Source organism: Balaenoptera borealis, assembly GCF_965194805.1.
Source record: "Balaenoptera borealis genome assembly, chromosome: 14".
Lineage (NCBI taxonomy): Eukaryota > Metazoa > Chordata > Mammalia > Artiodactyla > Balaenopteridae > Balaenoptera > Balaenoptera borealis.
In genome coordinates, this window is record NC_138875.1 from 73,624,098 (window position 1) to 73,643,449 (window position 19,352).

Below are 19,352 nucleotides of genomic sequence, written 5' to 3' on the forward strand. Positions count from 1 at the left end.
GATAGAGTTCACTCCCGGTTCTAATTTGCCCTGTAGGCTGTTATTACACATTCCAAACCCATGCCAGATTTAGAGGGAAGGAGGGGTACAGGGCAGGAGAGAGGCTGAGTCCTCCTTCATCTCCTCTGTGTGTAAATATCGTGTCGGTTTCTTCCTGTCTCTCCCCATGTGATCAGGCACACGCGGGCGTGCCTGCTGTGAGCCCCTGGGAATGCCTCTGCAGCGGGTAGCACCCAGCTGGCACCAGGAGCATGTCTGGGGCTCAGCGAAGGACATTTATGCAGAGCGTGGACATCCCCACACACTGTGTGACCGCTGTGTTCATTTAACACAACAGATTTCAAATGTTTTTGTTTTCAGCATCAAGGAGCAGGACTGGAAACCATTCACCTATGTATTTACTCAACAAATGTGTATTGAGCACCTATTGTGTGCCAGGTCTTGGGGACACAGACGTGAGCAAGACAAAGAACTCCTGCCCTGCTGGGGCTGACCTGGTGGGAAAACAGAAGAAACAGCTAGACAAAGCAAGAAGCTGAGGCATGTCTGGTGGTAAGAGCTGGTTAGATCAGAAGGGCTCGGGAGTGGCCGAGTTCAGGGGTGCAGGGGTCCCAGGTGGGGTGAGGAGATACAGTGCTGAGCCAGGGTCCCCAAGCCGTCCTCTCTGCCTGGGTCAGACTCCAGGCTCTCCAGAAACATGGCTGAAGGTCATGCATTCTGCTCTGATGGCCCTGCGGACTCAGTCAGAGCAGCCAAACCCACAATTCCTCCCCCCTAAGGAGGGGGCACCTGGTAGGAGCTAAGGGGGCATGGAAAGAACTTGCATTTTGATGTCAGACAGATCAGGGGGTTGGCTCCCAGACTCACCGCTCATCAGCTGGATGAGCTTGAGAGAGTTACTTAGCCTCTCCGAGGCTCGCTTGCCTCACCTTTCCTTGAGGAACTTAACTGGGTCATCGTGAGGATTATATGAATTGAGTCAAGCACCTGGCACAGAGTAAGCCCTCGGTAAACAGTAAACCGCAAGACTACGTGAATGGCAGGTGCCTTCTGAGAATCCCGGATTCGGCAGGGGTGGGGTGGAAGTCTCTTGCTCCATCCCCCTGTCCCCACGCAGAGGGTAGAAGAAGGGACCCATCCTCACCGTTACCCCGTGGCTTTGCCTGATCTCATGGAAACCCTGGCACGTAATGTCAAATCCCATCCTCCTGACTCCGTGACCAAGGAAAGCTGCTTAAATCTGGGGGCAAGTTTAGGCATGCAGGGGCTGCTCCACCCCAGGGGGAGGAATTCCAGGGAGCTGGGATCAGTGCACTCCATCTGCTGAGTGCCACCTGCTTGCAGGGCAAACAGGAGTGGAAGCTCAGGGAATTCACAGTCTAGGCAGGAAGGCAGATGGCTTTCCCCCTCCAGGCCTTTGCCTGGGCTGTCCCCTCTGCCTGGGATGCACTTCCTCCACTAACCCTTTCTTTGAGTGTCATCTCAACCAGCACTTCCTCTGAAAAGCCCTCCTGGCCGCCCCCAGTCTAAACTGGCTCCCTTGTGTTCACTCTTAGAGCAAATTGTGCCCCTCTTTATAGCGCTTCTCATGATTAGACTTTGACCTTTACTTATATCATTCTTTTACTCATCTTCTCCCTTCTCCTCTAGAATTTTGAGTTCCATGAAGGAGGGACTATTTTGTGTCTGCTGTCTCCCCAGCATTCAGCATCGTGCCGAGGCATCAGTAAATTCTTACACTGCAAGGCAAGGTCCTTTGAAGTTCTGGAAGGAGGAAGGCGGGAGGAAGCAGCACTAAACTTGACAGGCACAGGGAGAGGCTGCAAGGAGGAGGGCTTGACAAATGGAATGGGATACAAGAGCAGAGGAGACAGCAAGGTCAAGGGTATGGAGCTGGGAAAGAGCAGGGGGCACTGAGGAACGGTGCAGCCTGAGGCGTCAGAGAAGAAAGGTAGGAAGGAAGAAAAGATGGGTGAGTGGGTGGGCGGATGGGGAGGTGGGGAGGAGGATGAGGATGGGTCCCAAGGTTTGCTGGTGCCGAGAGAAAACACCCGCTCTGTCCAACCCCCCACCTTCGAGGTGAGGAAACTGAGGCTCAGAGAGGTGGAGTCACTCTTACAGGGTTGCCCAGCTCCTTAGAGGCAGAAGCGGGTCTAGGATCCATGTGGCTCCAAGACCTATGCCTTCCGTGGATACTTTACAAGGACCAGGAGACTCGAGAAGAAAAGGGTGGAAGATGGGGGTGGAAGAAGAGTGGTTCAGGGTGAGTGGTGGGGACCAGGGGCCCCAGAGGCAAACTGCCCACTCACCAGTTGTGTGACCCTGGGCAAGTCACTGGCCTTTCTGTGCCTCTGTTTCCTCACCTGTAAATGGTGATGATCATAGCACCTATCTCCGGATTGTTGAGAGGGTTAAATGAGATAGCACCCAGCAGAGAGCACACACCCACTAAACGATGGCTGCTGTCAGCATCATCAGTATCATTGCATCATCATTATTAGAAGATGGATGAACAGACAGACCGAGGACCAAGGAAGGTATGATAGCCAGGGAGGGCGGAGTGGCAGGGCCCAGAGCCTGGGACTCTGGCAGCCACCTCAGAGCAGCTGCCACTGGGAGCTCAGCCCCTTGGCCAGGCAAAACCCACTGCCTGCCAGGCTGCCCGAGGCTCCCTAGGCCCTGGCAGGCAGCAGCAACAGGGGGCATCACGCCATGCCGGGCACCTTCCCCAGACAGCCTGTATTTACCTAGCAGGTCTCGGCCCAGCCCGCTTCCTGTTTGCTGCACAGTGGCTGCCTGACCAGGGCTGACAGAGCCCCAGTGTCCTGTCGGGTCCCCCCACCCAGGAGGGAGCACAGGCGGGGCAGGGCTGGGGTGACTCACTGGGCCCCACAGAGGGCAAGGCCAATGTGACCACGGCAGTTACTTGGTCATTCTGCAAGTCCTTGGCCGGAGGGATTCCAACAGTGCACACAAATACCCCTCTGAGCTCTCACGGGCACGCATTTGCTTCCAAGGTCCCCGGCCCCAGGGTGGGAGCCACCAGGAGGCAGTGTGGCTAAATGGTTTAAGAGCACACGCTGAACAGCACAGAAGGCCACATGTGATAGGATCCCATTTACATGAAATGTCCAGAATAGGCACATCCATAGAAACAGAAAGCAGATGAGTGGTTGCCAGGGGCTGGGGGGAGTCGGGGGGGGACAGTGACAGCTAATGGGTACGGGGTTCATTTTGGGGGTGATGAAAAGGCACTGAAACTAAACAGTGGTGATGTCTGCATAACTCTGAACACTCTACAAAGCCACTAAATTGTACAAGTTGAAAGGGTGAGTTGCATGTGAATTACATCTCAATAACACTTCCCAGCTTGGTGACCTCAGACAAGTCACTTCCCCTCCCGAAGCTTCAGTTTCCTCGGTGCAACAAGGGAACGGCGTGAGGTTAGACGCTCATAAAGGGTCCAGCACAGGGGCTGGCGCATAGCAGGGGCTCAAGGACATGAAGTCCCTGTCCCAGGAGGCTCCGGCTCCTTCTTCCCTTGCCTCGCCCCCTTCCATCAGAGCACAGCCCTGGATTCCACCCTCTAACTCAGCCCTGCTCAGAGCATGATGCTACCCAGATCCAGCTAGGAAGACGGAGGCCCCTTCTCCCTAGCCCAGCCCCTCTCCTGGAGGACAGTCACAGCCACAGAGAGCGCCCCCAGAGAGGATTCTGTGGCCTCAGAAACTACCCAACCTATATCCTCTTCCCCACCTGCCGCTTCCTGGCAGGGCGACCGGGAGCAAGTCATCTCTCTCTGGGCCTCAGTTTCCTCATCTGTACAATGGGGTAAACAATTACTGCCACCTGGGAGGGGTGAACCCATATTTGCTTTATAGTTATTGGTTGGACTCTACATTCATGCTTTGAATTAAAAAATAAAATGATAGCTCTTACACCAAAAGGCTGTTGTGAGGATTGAATGATAATGGAAGATAATTGATTGAGTTGATAATTCAAAAGTTTAAGACAGCGCCTGGTACATAGTAAATGTTAACAAAAGGCAGCTGCCTTTTCATTGTTAATATTCCCTCAATTTACAGCTGGGGAGACGTGACCCAGGACTTGTGACTCTACGCAAAGACCTGGTCTTCTGAAAGGGTTTTCTCCCCTCCTCGTTTCCATCTCTCTTCCATCATGGCCCCACTTCCTAGCTGGGAGACTGAGGTCCAGAGGAGACAGGATACCCACTCACCCATACCTACACACACCCCTCCACCTCATACCCACATGCAAAAGTCCCGAGGTGACCAAGTCAGAGAAGAGAGCAGACACCCGTGGAATGAATGGGTCGGGCAGGAGCCGGGAGGGGAGCCCCAGGCAGCAGAAAACCAGTTTGAGATCCTCTCTCTGCCCCAGCCGGCCTCACCACCAGCCTATGCCAACAGTAGGCTGTGTCTCTGGCTAACTGCTTGGAATTATGGCTGAGAGTAAGGCCTGAAATCCCACATTAGCAGTGCCTACCCTCCCATTGGTCCATGTCACACAGCATCTTCTATCTCTTTTAATCCAAAAAATAACTCTAGAAGTTAGATATCATCGTCTCCATTATCAGATGAATAAACCACGTCTGGGGAGAATGGAGGGGAGGGGCTGACATTTATCCAACACCCATCATGTGTTGAGCACTCTCGCGTTTACTTCTCATCCCCATTTCACAGGTGAGCAAACTGAGGCTCGGCGAGACCAAGAGACCCAGCCGAGGTCACAACTCAACAGGAAGGGAATGTGGCTAGGATTCCAACCATCTGCTTTTAAGCCCATTTGAGTTCATCCCTTCAGGGTCTATGAAGCCCTCTCCCTGGGGTCATCCTTCTAAATGCCACGCCCCTTGGAAGTCATGGGGCAAGCCGGCACAAAAAGACTTGGAGTTTCCATTGTGGCTTTGCCACTTAGTAGCTGTGTGACCCCAGGCAGATTATTTCAGCTCTCTGAGCCTCAGTTTCCTCATTTCTAAAAGCGAACTAATCACAGCACCCACTGCTGGGTTGCATGGTCATTGTGGGTGTCAGAGCCTCATAAAGTGCAGCCCCCAATGATGGGAACGCGGACACAAGCTCCAGGAGGGCAGGGACCTCTTCTGTTCCAGTCACCACTGAGTCCCCAGTGCCTAGGACAGGGCCTGGCACATAGTATCTATCCAAGATATACTTGCTGAATGAATGAACAAACGAATGAATGAACGCATGGATATAAGTGAAAGGAATCACAAACAGCTAAGTCATTCTCCACGGGGCAGACAGATCTCCACAGCTGAACCTCTACCCAGCTAGCTAACTTGCTCCCTCCCATCCTTTAACATAATTTATTGAGCACCTACTGCATGCTGGGTTCTCTGACCTACGAGGTTCAATGTCCCCCCATGAGGGCGGCAGCTATCATGAGTCCATTTTGCAGATGAGGAAACTGAGGCTCAGAGAGGCCAGGACACTCGCCCAAACCCGAGTCTGAATCTGAGCAGGCAGGTTCTCCTGATGCCCCCGCCTTGCTGATTCATCTGTTCAATCACTCATTCCTTCCTTCCTTTACCATTCACTCTGTCCACAGGTATTCCTCAGCCCCTCCTCTCTGCCAAGGGACACAGGGACAGGAGTGAACCGGGCAAACCGGTCCCTGTCTGAGGTCAGTTGGCCCCTTGCCCACCGGGGTCCTCCCTGAGCTTGTGGAGCCCATCGGGGACACACGTTGGAAGTAGCCCCCCCATATATACTCTTGACGAGCTGTCCCAGAAGGTGGTCAGCCCTCCAGGTCAGCCGGGTGGAAGCCAGGCCACTCCACCCTCAGGGAAAAACAGGCGTCCAGTGAGACTGAGGAGCCCTTTGTGTGGCGGCAGGCAAGGGCGGGGGCAGGAGGGGCGGCCGTTACTCACCACCCAAGAAAAATAAGCGTATTCCCGTTTGGTCAATGGCCCTCCTGTCTGCCCCGCCACGCCACCACCTCCTTCCGTAGGCTTTCCCACCCTCTGACCTCACCTGGAGCAGACCTGTGAGGGCCTCCTATGCCCCTGGTGTGCTGTCTGTGACCATCCCTCACGATTGAGGAAACATGTTCAGAGACGTGGGGTGACCTGCTTGAGGTCACACAGCCTGCAGTGGGCAGGGCTCGGAGCAGAAAGGGGAAGCCGATGACCAGGAAGGGGCTCAGAGGTGGGAAGGAAGTCAGAGTCACAGTGAAAGTGAGGGCCTGGCCTCCCTTCCTCATTCCTGCTCGGCCAGGGTGACAGCTCAGGGGGACCCAAGGGCACCCAAGGCAGGGGGAGTCCAGGCCGGGGCAGGAGTGGCAGCCAGAATAACCCAAATCTCCCCAACTGGCAGAGCTCTGACCTCCAGCAAACCCCGGGTGGCAGCCCCAGGAACACCGCAGCAAGTGGCGGAGCTGGGATGTGAACAGAGGTGGGTCAGACTCCAAGAGGGGAGAGTCCAGTGGCCTTCCAGGAAGGAAGCTGAGCCACCCACTGAGTTTTCAGGGACCCAAGGCGTCCAGAGTCACTGGGATCTGGCTTTCAGGTCCAGCTCTTCCATAAGCCAGCGGGGCATCCCTAGGCAAATTACTTCTCTCTCTGAGCCTCAGTTTCCTCAGCTGTAAAATGGGACTCAGTATTCCTGCCCTGCCCACCTCCAGTGGGGGTGATGCCGTGACACCATCAAGGTGACTGTCAGGCAATAGACACTGGTTACACATTGAACAGTCCGTGTTGCTCTGGAGACTGTCCACAACCACCCCCACGAAGCAGGCACTAACATCCTATTTTACAGATGAGGAAACTGAGGACCAAGGAGTAAGGGAACTTACTGAGAGCTGGGATCTGAACCAGCTGGCCAGGCTCTGGCCCTGTTTTTAAGCATTACATTAGGAAAGCAGGAAACTCTGACGGTCCTAGAGCTCAGTCAATGCCCGTAAATATTTTGTAGCTGAAAAGGCAGCACCCCTTGTCCAAATGCAAGTCTAGCTCTGCCCCTGCTACCTTCCACCTGCTTTCCTGGCACAGAGGGGTTCTCAGAGAGATGAGCTGGAGGAAAATGCACGCTGGCACAGGCCGGGGGACAGGATGAGGAAGAAGATAATGCTCAGAGCCCCATCGGTGTGCCTTGGACTGTCCTTGCAAAGAGGGGGTTGACAGCCTCATTTGACAGATGAGGAAACTGAGGCTCAGAAAGATGAGGTGACTTGCCCGAGCTCCCCTGGTGAGAAGGCAGCAGGCCTCGGATTTAAACCCAGGCCTGTCGGAACAATTCAGGTTCTTATCTCTAAACTGCAGACTATCTTCCCATGACCCCAGATCCAGACAAATGGGGACAGGCCACTTTGGAAGTTAAGGGCATGGATTTTAGAATCAGATAAATGGAGTTCAGATCCCAGCTCCGGCCCTTCCCAGATGGGCAAGCAACTTCACCACCTTGACCTCAGTCCCTCCCTCTCAAAAATGGGTACAATCCTAGCTTTGCATCCAAATGTACTGAGTGTTGGGCTCAGTGCCTGGCACACAGTACGTGCTCAATAAATGTTCGCAACCATCGTAATGACCACTAATGCAGCCCACGCCTGGCTAAAGCCAGAAAGAATCTTGCACCCAGAGTTCAGAGCGGCAGCTGCAGGGCCCAGGACCACAAGCATCTCAAGAGATCTGAATTAATCTTTAACAGGTGAATTCCGCCCCAACTTGGTGACGCAGAGCATTCCAGAGGGCTTGCTGGCATGAAATGTTCCCTTGGCTCCCCAGATCGTGTGTGTGACAAGAAGAGGAGCTAGTCCCTGGGTCCCCATGAATTGGGGAGGGGCCTGGAGTGTCTTTCCCGGAGTCAAATGGGAGAAACTGAGGCAGACAGCAGGCCGGGGGCCTGGGAGGGGTACAGCCGCCTGCTCCACGTGGCCCCCTCCCTCCTGGGAACACACGAAGGACCTCAAAGGACTCTGGCCCTCTCAAAACGATGTTTTCAGTCACTCAACCGTGCAACAGTGATTTATTGAGCACCACGTGCCAGGTGCAGCGAGGCCAAGGCTTGCGTGGTTCTCTCCCTCCTACACCTTCCAGCCGCCCCTGTCAGTCCCTACCTGGGGCCTCACACCTCTGGCCTGGAGGACTTCCCCTGCCTGGGGACCGGCCTCCCCGCCTGGTCCCCACTCTGCGGACCTTTCCAGACCACACATCCGGCATGTCCCTCCCAGCCTGGACTTGTAGGGTTTCTAGGTCTGACCCAGCCCCTGCCTGTCTGATCCCCTGTCCTTCCTGTTCATGTCACACACTCCAGACAAAGGGGACAATGTCTCAGCTCTCCAAACCCTAGTTTTACCACCTGGTGACAGGTAGAAGTCAGGTCTTTACCTAAAAAACCCTTTTGCCCAACATCTGCATTTATTCCTCCAGGTGAGGCTCAAGCGCCACCTTGATCAAGCCGTCCCGGGCACTGGCTCGTCACCGTGCCGCCCCCAGCGCGCTCCCCTGACCCCCACCCACGGGCAGCACACCCTTCCCGGCATCCAGCACAGTGCTCCCTTGCTGGGCGCCCTCAGGTCTGGTGCGGGTGCTCCTGCTGGAAGCCACAGCTGGCACGAGGGGCAACCCCAGGGTCAGGGAGGCAGCCGTGGGAGAGGGGCAGCCCTTCCTCCCATCTCAGCGGCTCTCTTGGACCGCTCGGTTCACTCCCCTCGGGCTGGGGCTAGGCTGGGTCTGAGGTGCCTCAGTGCCCAGCCCAGGGCTGGCACAGGATGGCTTTCCCGGAGGGTTCGATGGACAAAGGAAATGGCTGAGGCTCAGCTCACACCTGATGAGGTGGGAGGCGTGTCCACAGGCCCGGCCCGGATATAAGGCATCTGGTCTGGATTTAGCTTGGGGAATCCCAGGCATCTTCACTGGGGCTCTCTTGCACGCTTTTTCCTCAGGTGCCCGTTCCCTAAACCTCGGAAAACTCCACTTCGGAATGACCCCACCCTGCTTTCACAAACGTGAACCTGACTGGCCCATGACCGCCATTTGCCATTTGTCTTGGGAGCCCCTCCCCGCTCCGATTGATCAATGAAGGTGGGAAAGGGGGCCCCTAGCCTTTCTGGTTCCCACTATTTTTCAAACAGTATGATGTAGAGAAATGCGGAAATGGCCAATCACCTTTCTCACCCCCTTCCATTAAGAAGACGTTGGGGCAACAACAGCACGAGCATAGTAACAGCTGGGGCTCCAGGCACGGCGTGGGACCCCCTCACACGTCCGCTGTCCTCACCCCAGCCCCAGGGGTCACCCTCAGCCAACCCCCATTTTCCAGATGAGCTCCCTGTCCCTCAGGCAGCTGAGGGAGCAGCCCAGGGTCACACAGTAGTGGGGTGGCAGAGTGAGGGTTCGGGCCCACACAAGCCCCACTTTTAACCTCACAGATGACCTTGGCCAACCCTCGTACCTGACCTCTCAGAAGAGGCCACCTCTTCACCCCGCTGTCCCCGCCCCAGAGATAAAGTGGCAAAGCTTAAACCCTCCAGTGGGTCTTAGCGTCCCAGATCAAAGCTCACACACGACATCACGCCCCTACCCCCCCTCCCAGCAGAAGCCCTTGTTGTAGACACTCAGCAGCCATAAGCCCACTCCCTCCTGGGTAACTTCCAAGACACCCCCTGGGCACCAGGCAGGGAGGACGTTGGAGCCGGACAGCCCTGGGTTTAAATTCCACTTGGCTACATCCCCGACCTGAGCCTCAGTTTCCTCATCTGCAAAATGGGGAAGACAGATGGAGAAACCCGCTGGGGCTGGGCCAGGCAGGGGTGCCTGTGGTTGGAACGGCCACCCATGCGGGGAGGGTGGGAAGTCTCTCCCTGTCCTCAGAGACCTCCCAGGAGTCTCCAGGGCAGAGCTGCAGGGGAGGTTAAAGATTTTCCTGCCTCTTGCGGGGAAAGAGCCATCTCTCTGGGACTCAGTAACTAAGAAGTGGCCTTGGGCTTCCCTGGTGGCGCAGTGGTTGAGAATCTGCCTGCCAATGCAGGGGACACGGGTTCGAGCCCTGGTCTGGGAAGATCCCACATGCCGCGGAGCAACTGGGCCCGTGAGCCACAATTACTGAGCCTGCGCGTCTGGAGCCTGTGCTCCGCAACAAGAGAGGCCGCGATGGTGAGAGGCCCGCGCACCGCGATGAAGAGTGGTCCCCACTTGCCACAACTGGAGAAAGCCCTCACACAGAAACTAAGACCCAACACAGTCATAAATAAATAAATAAATAAATAAATAAAAGAATGTGAATTTCTTAAAAAAAAAAAAAAAAGAAGTGGCCTTTGGAAGTTCCAGGCTCCCAATTCCCTCCCAGAGGTGGGGGGCAAACCTCAGGACCCCAACTCCCTCTTCCAAGCCCTCCAAAAAGGAGGTGACTCCGGGGTGGGCTGCAGGGCCTTCTGTGTTTGCTTCCTGGGCTTGGATATTGGGGGACCTGGGCCTGCATCCCCGGAGCCCACGTTGGCGCCCTCTTCGCAGGTAACAAAACCGAAGCCCAGAGAGGTGGTGCCCAGCCCAAGGGCCCCCCGCGGGTCCCGCGCCTCCCGCGCTCTAGGCCACCACTCCGCAGCTTCCAAGATGTGCCCGGGGGCGCGCGAGGTCCTCGGCTGGGCCGTCCCTCCCAGGGTCCCCGCCCCGAAGTTCCAGGCCCCACTCACCTCCGGGAGGGCTCGGCGCCGGCGGCCGGGAGCGCGGCGCTTCCTGAATCCCGGCAGCCGGCCCAGCTCCCGCCCGCCCGCCGGCCGCCGCCGCCGCCGCCGCCGCGTCCCTCCTCCACGGGCTCAGGTTCCACCTCGCGCGCCGCCCGCGGAGTGCACCCCGCCCACCCCGCCCGCCCTCCAGCGGTGGCACCGAGCCTACCCCGCACCCGGGATCGGCTCCCCTGCGGGGCGTAGAGGCGGGCCCTCAGTTTTCTCACCTGGAAAGTGGGCGTCATGATCCCCGGTAGAGGGGCAGGCGCTCCGTGGAGGGGGCTCTGGCTGGAATCCTGAGATCATGGGCTGCTGACCTCGCCAGCCTGGGACTCCTTCCTCATCTGTTAATGGGCATCTCGCTGATTCCTCCCCGCTTTCGCTCATTCATTCATTCAGCAGACAATTCAGAGACAGGTCTGCGGTAGGTCCCGGCCCTCAGGTAGCTCCACGTCCAGCAGGGGAGACACCTGTGTTACAGACAGTGCAGGTCCAGGACTAAATCAATGTGAGCTCCTCTTAACTTCACCTCTACCCAGCGCCTAGCACGGAGCCTGGCACTGAGTAGGAGATCAACGAGTGCTTTTTTTTTAACAGGTGGCGAAGGTAAGCCCCACCACCCAGACACACCTTCTACCCCAGACACTTGAATACCTCCATGGGACGGGCAGCTCACTTCTGCTGGGACTGGTTGGAAGCCTCGAGCCAGACTCCCTGAGCCCAAGCCCTAGCTCTGTGACTCACTAACTGAACAGCTGGTCCCTTCTCTGTGCTTCAGTGTCCCCTCTGTAGAGCGCGGTGTAGATATGTCCCCACCTCACATCACAGTGAAGATGGGGGGAGCACCAGGTCTGTGTAGAGCTCAAGGAGCATTCTTAGCCCTTTTTATCGTTATTGTTTTTACTAAACTGAGCTAACTCTCCCACTGGGAAGACAGTGGGGTACGTCCTTCCTCCTGAGCTTGCAAGTAGAAATAGTTCTACTATTCTACTTAACCACGGGGTGTCGGTTCGGCAGCTAGAAAGTGGAATTTGAGAATCACTGGAGACAGAGAACCTTAATGGAAGTGATGTGTTCAAACCACCAGTTTGAGGACTTCCCTGGTGGTCCAGCGGTTAAGACCCCGTGCTTCCTCTGCAGAGGGCATGGGTCGGTCCCTGGTCAGGGAACTAAAATCCTGCATGCCTTGTGGCCAAAACGAACAGACCAAAAATTAAAATAAAATTCAAACCACCAGTGTGAAACATTTACCAAAAAGAAACCTTAATAATGAACTCGCTGAGCAAGGGGTGGGGTGGGGGGGTGTCATGTAAACCTTCCTCCCACCAGGCTATGAGGTAGGGATTGCTGTGCCCATTTTACAGATGGGAAACTGAGGCTTGGAAGGTAGTGTGGCCTCTCCAAAGCTCCCTCCATGAGGGGATGGGGAAGAGAAACTTTTTACTCTGGGTTTCCAGGATCTTAAACAGAGCAGACAGGCAGCTATCTGGCAGTGAGGAATGTAAACAGGGGGCCCCTCATACTTCCCTGATGGAAAGCCCATCTGTTGGGGGCCTTCTGGGCTGGGGCTGGGGCTGGGCCAGGTTGGGAAGCAGAGGAGTCATGGGCATAACTAGTCTGGAGCCCATTTCTGCAGAAAGACCCTTCTCAAATAGAAAGAAAATGACAGGGATAATTCAGGTTAGTAGGAAGGTGATGGAGGGGACGAGAGAAGATAGGGTCGGGGAGGGTGTCTGCTCTTCTCCAAAGTTAGGGGGAAGAGGCATGAGCCCTCAGCATCCGTATGGTTAACCCAACTCCCTCCTGAACCCAATTTCATGGACGGGGCAACTGAGGCCCCATGCAAAAAAGTGACTCATCTTGGACCGAGAAGATGGATCTTGGCCCCTATGCCAGCCGTGGGTTCAAACTCTGTTTTGCCACTGATGAGGTGGGAGCCGTGAGCAAGAGCCTCTCCCTCTCAGTGCCTCAGTCTTCTCATATGAAAAATAGGTATCAGTTCCCACAAGGCAAGGACCACGTCTGTCTCATTTGCAGCTGCAGGACCAGCCCCTTGGCACTTAGTAGATGCTTTTAAAATACTGTTTGATTGAGACTTCCCTGGTGGTCCAGTGGTTAAGACTCCGTGCTCCCAATGCAGGGGGCCCGGGTTCGATCCCTGGTCAGGGAACTAGATCCCACATGCATGCTGCAACTAAAGATACCGCATGCTGCAACTAAAAGATCCTGCATGCCGCAACTAAATATCTGTCACGCCACAACGAAGATCCTGCGTGCCACAACTAAGACCTGGCGCAGCCAAATAAATTATTTTTAAAAATTATCTAAAAAAAAATACTGGTTGATCGAGCTGGAGGAAGGGGGGAATAGAGTTACAGTTTAATGGGTACAAACTTTCAGTTTTGCAAGATGACAAGAGTTCTGGAGATGGATGGTGGTGATGGTTGCACAACAATGTGAGTGTTCTTTGAGCCACTGAACTGTACACTTACAAATGGCTTAAGATGGCAAATTTTGTTATGTGTATTTTACCGCAATAAAAGAAAAATTGGGGAAAAAATACTGGCTGATTGAAAGCATGCAGGCCTGCCTTGCAGGAAAGGGGGGAGTGGGAAGAGAAAGTGAGGTGCTCGGGGCACCCAGCAAACACTCGGTGGTTTGACTAATATGAACAAGGGCCACTGCTAGGATGTGACTGCCATTATTTCACTGTTTTTTGTCTCTGGTGAAACTCTCCAGCCTCTGCCTTGGAAGAACGAGAGACTCTCAACAGAAGGAACTTTTCCTCTTAGGGAAGGAAAAATTTTCAAAGCCCTTAAAACGGGCAGAGAGTCCCGTAGAGGCTATAGGCAGGCCCAGCACCTGGTCCCACATGGGTCCCAGAGTCCCTAGCAGGGGCACGGCCACTTCCACTAAGGGAGGTTCCTGGCAGCATCGAGGGTCTACACTTAGCAAGAGCCTACTGTATGCCAGAATCAGTGCCAGGCACTGGGGAGAGATCGGGAGCCAGATGGGTCCACATCTCAGGGACTTTATACCTGGTACATCTGCCCCAACCCCCGGTTATAAAAACAAGACATACGCACCTCACTTTACAGTTAGCATAGCCCTGATGCTGCCACTTCACCTCCTGACAGCCCAGAAGGGAGGGGTTCCTATGCCATTTCCTACAAAAGGACACAGAGAGCCCACGTGTCTGAGATCCTACAGCTGGTGGCATTTGAACCCAAGCTGGGCAGATTCTAGTATAGCAAAGTCAATGAGAATATGGTCTCAAAAAGACAGATCATAATATGTGTTAGCAAAGATGTGGAGAAGCTGGGACCCTCATACACTGCTGGTAGGAATGTAAAATGGTGCAGCCACTGTGGAAAAGTTTGGCAGTTCCTCAAAAAAGTTAAATACAGAGTTACCATATGACCCAGCAATTCCACTCCTAGGGATACAGCCAAGAGAAATGAAAACATATGAATACCAAAAAGACTTGTATACCAGTGTTCACAGCAGCACGACTCATACTAGCCAAAATAGAAACAGCTCAAATGATGAACGGATAAATGAAATGTGGTATATCTATACCGTGGAATATTATTTGACAATAAAAAGAATGAAGTAATTCCCTGGCGGTGCAGTGATTAGGACTCTTCCACTGCTGAGGGCCCAGGTTCGATCCCTGGTCAGGGAACTAAGACCCCGCAAGCCACGTGGTGCCGCCAAAAAAAAAAAAAAAAAGAATGAAGTGTTCACGCCTGATACAAAGTGGATGGACCTTGAAGACATTATACTGAGTGAAAAAAGCCAGACATCAAAGACCATATATTGTATGATTCCATTTATATGAAATGTCCAGGAGAGGCAAATCCATAGAGACAGAGAGTAGACTAGGGACTTCCCTGGTGGTGCAGTGGTTAAGAATCCGCCTGCCAATGTAGGGGACACGGGTTCGATCTCTGGTCCAGGAAGATCCCACATGCTGCGGAGCAACCAAGCCCACGTGCCGCAACTACTGAGCCTGCGCTCTAGAGCCCAAGTACCGCAACTACTGAAGCCCACACACCTAGAGCCTGCACACCTCAACGAAGACCCAACGCATCCCAAAAAAACAGAAAAAAGAAAGAAAGTAGACTAGTGTTTGCAAGGGGCTGGAGAGGCTTGGAGCAGTGATGGCTAAAGGGTATGGGGTTTCTTTTTAGGATGATGAAAATGTTCTAAAATTGACTGTGGTAAGAATTGCATCTATCTGTGAATATACTAAAAACCATTGAATAGTTCACTCCAAGTGAGTGCATTGCATGGTATGTGAATTGTATTTCAATAGAGCTGTTACAAAAGATTAAAAAAAAAAAAAAGAAGAATGTGGTCTCTGGAGTCCAAAGTACCTGGGAGTGGCTGTACTGTATTTCTAAGCTGTGTGACCTCAGGCAGGTGACCTTGCTTCTCTGAGCTTTACTTCTTTGTCTATAACATGGGAATAGCAACTGTCCCTACCCCTTCCCCTACCTGGGAAGATTAAACACGATCATGCTCATGAGGGCCGGGCAATGCCAGGACATAGTAACGCTCAGTAACTAGTCCTGTGTGGGCACCGTGCTTCCCCCACCAAGACCAACATCCCCTTCTGAGCACTCTTATGTTTACCCTACACTCTCCCTTACACATCTTCCTTCCCGCATCTTGTGAGGTTGGCATTAGTGTCTCCATTTTACAGATGAGAACTACTGAGTCCAGCAGGCAGCAGGCTTCCCTGGCATGGCTCTCCCCTACACTCCCAGGCAGAAACTTCCTTCCTCTCTGTTCCCACACCCCATGCTGTTCTGCCTCTGCCCTCTCCCCTCCTTCTCTCCCCTGGGCACCCCCTTAGCCCTGCTGGTGTCCTCGCAGCTCCAGAGCTTGGCTTAGGCCAAGAGTTGGTGTCTAGGTTCCTGGGGGCCTGAAGTGCTCCTCAGAGTTAGGGATGCAGCCAAAACCACCACGTGGGGCTGGATTCCTGCAGACCCTGGCCATCTCAGTCCCTCCTCCCAATACACTTCAGAGGGGTGGGTTTCTCCAGCCTTTTTCACAGATAGACAAACTGAGCCTCCATACAGTGAAAGCCCTTTGCCTGAGGTACCTGCTGGTGATGCAGTCAGGATCTGAACCCAGGACCGTCTGAATTCAAACGACACTCTCCAGCCCCTCTAGCAGCCACTTGGCACTGCCCCCTGTGCCTTAGTCCCCTCACCTCTGACATGGGAAGCCCTGCTCACATCCACCTGGGTGAGATCGGGGAACATGGGGTTGAGAATTCTGGTTGGTCTTTTGGCTTTTTCTCTGAGTGCCAGGGAAGGGCTCAAGTCGTGATGTGGAGAAGAAACAATTGGGGACGAGGGTGGGGGAGTACCAGGGCTGGCCTATGTGCATGTATGCAGCACCTGCTGTGTGCCAGGCACTGCATAGGGCTTGATCCTCACCAATCCCTCCCAGCTACAGGAGAGGAACACACTCAGAGAGGTGAAGGAACCTGCCCAAGGTCACAGAGCCAGGAGGGTGTGGGGTCTGATGGTCTTCTTCTGGGGGGCTGCCCCAATGGACAGCAGGCCCCCCATGAGATCACATCCCCCCACATTTACCTAGAAGCCACAGAGACAGGATACCAAGAGGCTGGGGACACTCAGCTGGTTTGTTCACCTCGGTCCTACAAAGAGCTGGCTTTGTCCCAGAGACCATTAGGTTCTTCTGGAATTCTCCCTGGGGCAGAAACCTGAGGCCAGGTGGGGAGGAAGCCCTTCCCCTCAGACATCCGTTGCCATGGGAACAGCCACCCGCAGCCCTCAGCCACTGGCCGTGATTCCAGTCCGCTGGGCAGCAGGCCTGGTGGCCTGTGGGTGTGGCCGAGCCACAGCTGGCCACGGGCATTTTGGAATTAGCCTTCATCTGGAGCTATGGCCTAGAGAGGGCGGGGAGCCTTGGCGCCAGTGGGGTTTGAGTAATTCCAGGCTTCCCAGCTGGGGCCCCTGGGTGGGCTACTGGGGACGCGTGGAGGCCCCTGGGATGGTGATCGAAATTGTGAGGGGGGTGGTGAATGAGCACGTTCCTGAGAGGTCCATGACTTTCACAGAGGTCTGGGACTCCCTCCCCCGCCACTCCTCCACCCCTGCCCCCCAGCACATAGGTGATGAAGGCTCAATTCTCCCAGCCAGGAAGAGGCAGAGGTTGGGGCAGGGAAGGGAGCAGCCAGGACCCGTTAAGATCCTAGCTAACAGCTTTTTAAACTGAGAATTGGCTTTGTCACCCTCTACTCACAGAGGCTTATGACTTCCCTTGCTCTAAAATAAAAACCAAACTCACACTGGCCTCAGCATCGCTAGGTTTCCTCCCTCACTGTCCTCCCCCCTCGATCACCAGGCTCCAGACACTTTGGCCTCTCTCTGTCCTTAGAACATGGTGCTTTCTCTCCTGCCTCAAGGCCTTTGCATCAGCTGTAGCCGGCTTCTTTTCTTGGTCTGCTCTTTCTCCCTCTTCAGATCTCAGCTCAAATGTCACCTCCTCAGAGGGGCTCTCCCTGCCCTCCCCCATCTAAATCTCTTCCCGTGGACCGTGAGCCCCTTGAAGGGTGCAGCCTTATCTGACTCGGGGCTCCCATATAGTAGGTGTTCAGCAAACAGGAGTTGAATGACTTGCCTTCCAGACACTCCTCTCTGGGCTAGGTGGAGAGCTGATTGCTATCATCATCATCATATCTGCCCTTTATCACGCACCCTCTAGGTGCCAGGCCCTGTGCTAAGTGCTTTGCACATGTGGTCCCATTAGATGTCACAAGGAGAAACCGGAGTGCCCACTTGTGGGTGGAGTGTTGATTTCCCTGGAATTACGAATACAAACCAGGGACTGGATGCAGCGACAGGCCACTGTAGATTGACAGAGCTAGAAAGGAGCTTTGAACTGTCCAATCTCCTGACTTTATAGATGGGGAAACTGAGGCCCAGAGGGGAGAAGGCACTTGCTCAGAGTCACACAGCAGATTAGGGCAGAGCGAGGAATCCCAGCCATATTGCACGACCTTTTCTGGGGTGTTCCTGTGGATGTGTTGCCGTGCACCCTGCCATATCTTTCAAAACAAGAAGTGAACATGCTACAGTTTAACTGCATTAGGGGTCGGGTTGCCCCTCAGGAGCCCCTGGCAGGCCATAGCATCATAATAAAAATATTAATAAATGCCAATTATTGAACATTTTCTGTGGCAGGCATTTTACACACATTATCTTATGTAATCCTGCAAGGTAGAGGAGTTCCTGTCCCATTTTAGCGATGCGGAAACTGAGGCTCAGAGGGGTGAATTGACTTCCCTGGATCACACAGCTACAAAGTTATAGAACCTGGGCTTGAACCCAAAAATTGTGAGGTGATGATGATGGTGATGGTGCTACTGGTAGTAGTAGCAACTGTAGTAGCAGCAGCAGCAGTAGTAGTAGTAGTACTAGTAGTAGTAGCAGAAGTAATAGGGCATATCTTTGACCAGCGGCTGACATGAAGTCAGAATCCCAAAGCACCCACTTAAGAGGCTTCAAACTTTTCCAACAGTGTTCAAATAGGGCTCCTCACGTAGCCCTTGGAAACCACCCCGAACACGTTAGCGAGGCAAGGCACACACCTTGGGCTCTGGCTGCTATTCGGGAGGTGCGGACAGGCGGGGACTCCCAGCTCTGTCGCAGCGGCGCGGTGCTAACAGCGCCACCTACCGGAACCCGTGGGACCTGCAGGAGGTCAGCGCGCAGGCGCAAGGGCGGTGGGGCGCGCGGCCCGAAGATGCAACGGCATGAACCAAAGGAAGCCATCAACGAGCCAACTAAACCCAGGGAATGGAATCCTCCTCCGTCCTCCTATTAAGCTTCTGTAAATGATGATCATTGGATCAACACTGAACGATTAGCAGCCAAGCGCCTGCCTGGGCAGTTTCATTGACTCTCAGTGAGCTAGGAACTGTTAGTATCCCCATTGTACGGATGAGGAAACTGAGACTCAGAGCGGTGAAGCGATTTGTCCAAGGTCACTCAGCTGATAAATAACAGAGCCAGGACTCCAACACTCGATACATTGCCATACGCCCTTCATCACATACCAAAAATATCCATGCAGTTTTATTTAACACTTACGAAGACAGCTTACTATGTTGCAGACACTTCTAATTGCTTTACAAATAGTAACTTTTTTCATTTTTTTTTTCTTTCTTTCTTTTTTTTTGGCCATGCCACACAGCTTGTAGCATCTTAGTTCCCGGACCGGGATTGAACCTGGGTCCTCGGCAGTGAGAGCTTAGAGTCCTAAATACTGGACCACCAGGAAATTCCCTACAAATAGTAACATTTAATTTAAGCCTCACAACCTGTGAGATGGGTATTAGCAAGACCCCCGTGGTACAGAAAAGGAAACAGAGGCTTTTTTATGGAGAAGTGAGCTTCAGTTCCTTGTCTGTAATAGAGATGTATTAAGACAGATTTGAACTATTGCTTATGAGGTTTAACTGAATGCAGCAACGAGTGAAGAGTCAGCCGTTGTCAAACTTTTGGGCTCGCTCAGGTTTCTGTGGACCATCATGTTAACCTGGGTTACATCCGGGGCTTCCCACAGTGGGAGTGTCCTGGCAGGATGTGTGCTGGAAGGCGGGCTCACTC

At 53.9% G+C, this 19,352-nt stretch overlaps 1 protein-coding gene across 3 annotated transcripts in view; it reads right to left on the bottom strand.

Annotated features, from left to right (window-relative positions):
- The window catches only part of TRPV4 (transient receptor potential cation channel subfamily V member 4), a 37,082-nt gene extending 25,930 nt beyond the window's left edge, over positions 1-11,152 (bottom strand). The window contains exon 1 of one of the 3 annotated variants that reach the window (XM_082354452.1): positions 10,929-11,149. The gene's annotated coding sequence lies outside the window, so the exon portion shown is untranslated. Of the gene's footprint in view, positions 1-10,668; positions 10,757-10,928 lie in introns of those variants that run through there. The other 2 variants (XM_082354453.1, XM_082354454.1) reach the window with 2 other exon arrangements.
- Positions 11,153-19,352: the final 8,200 nt, after the last annotated feature.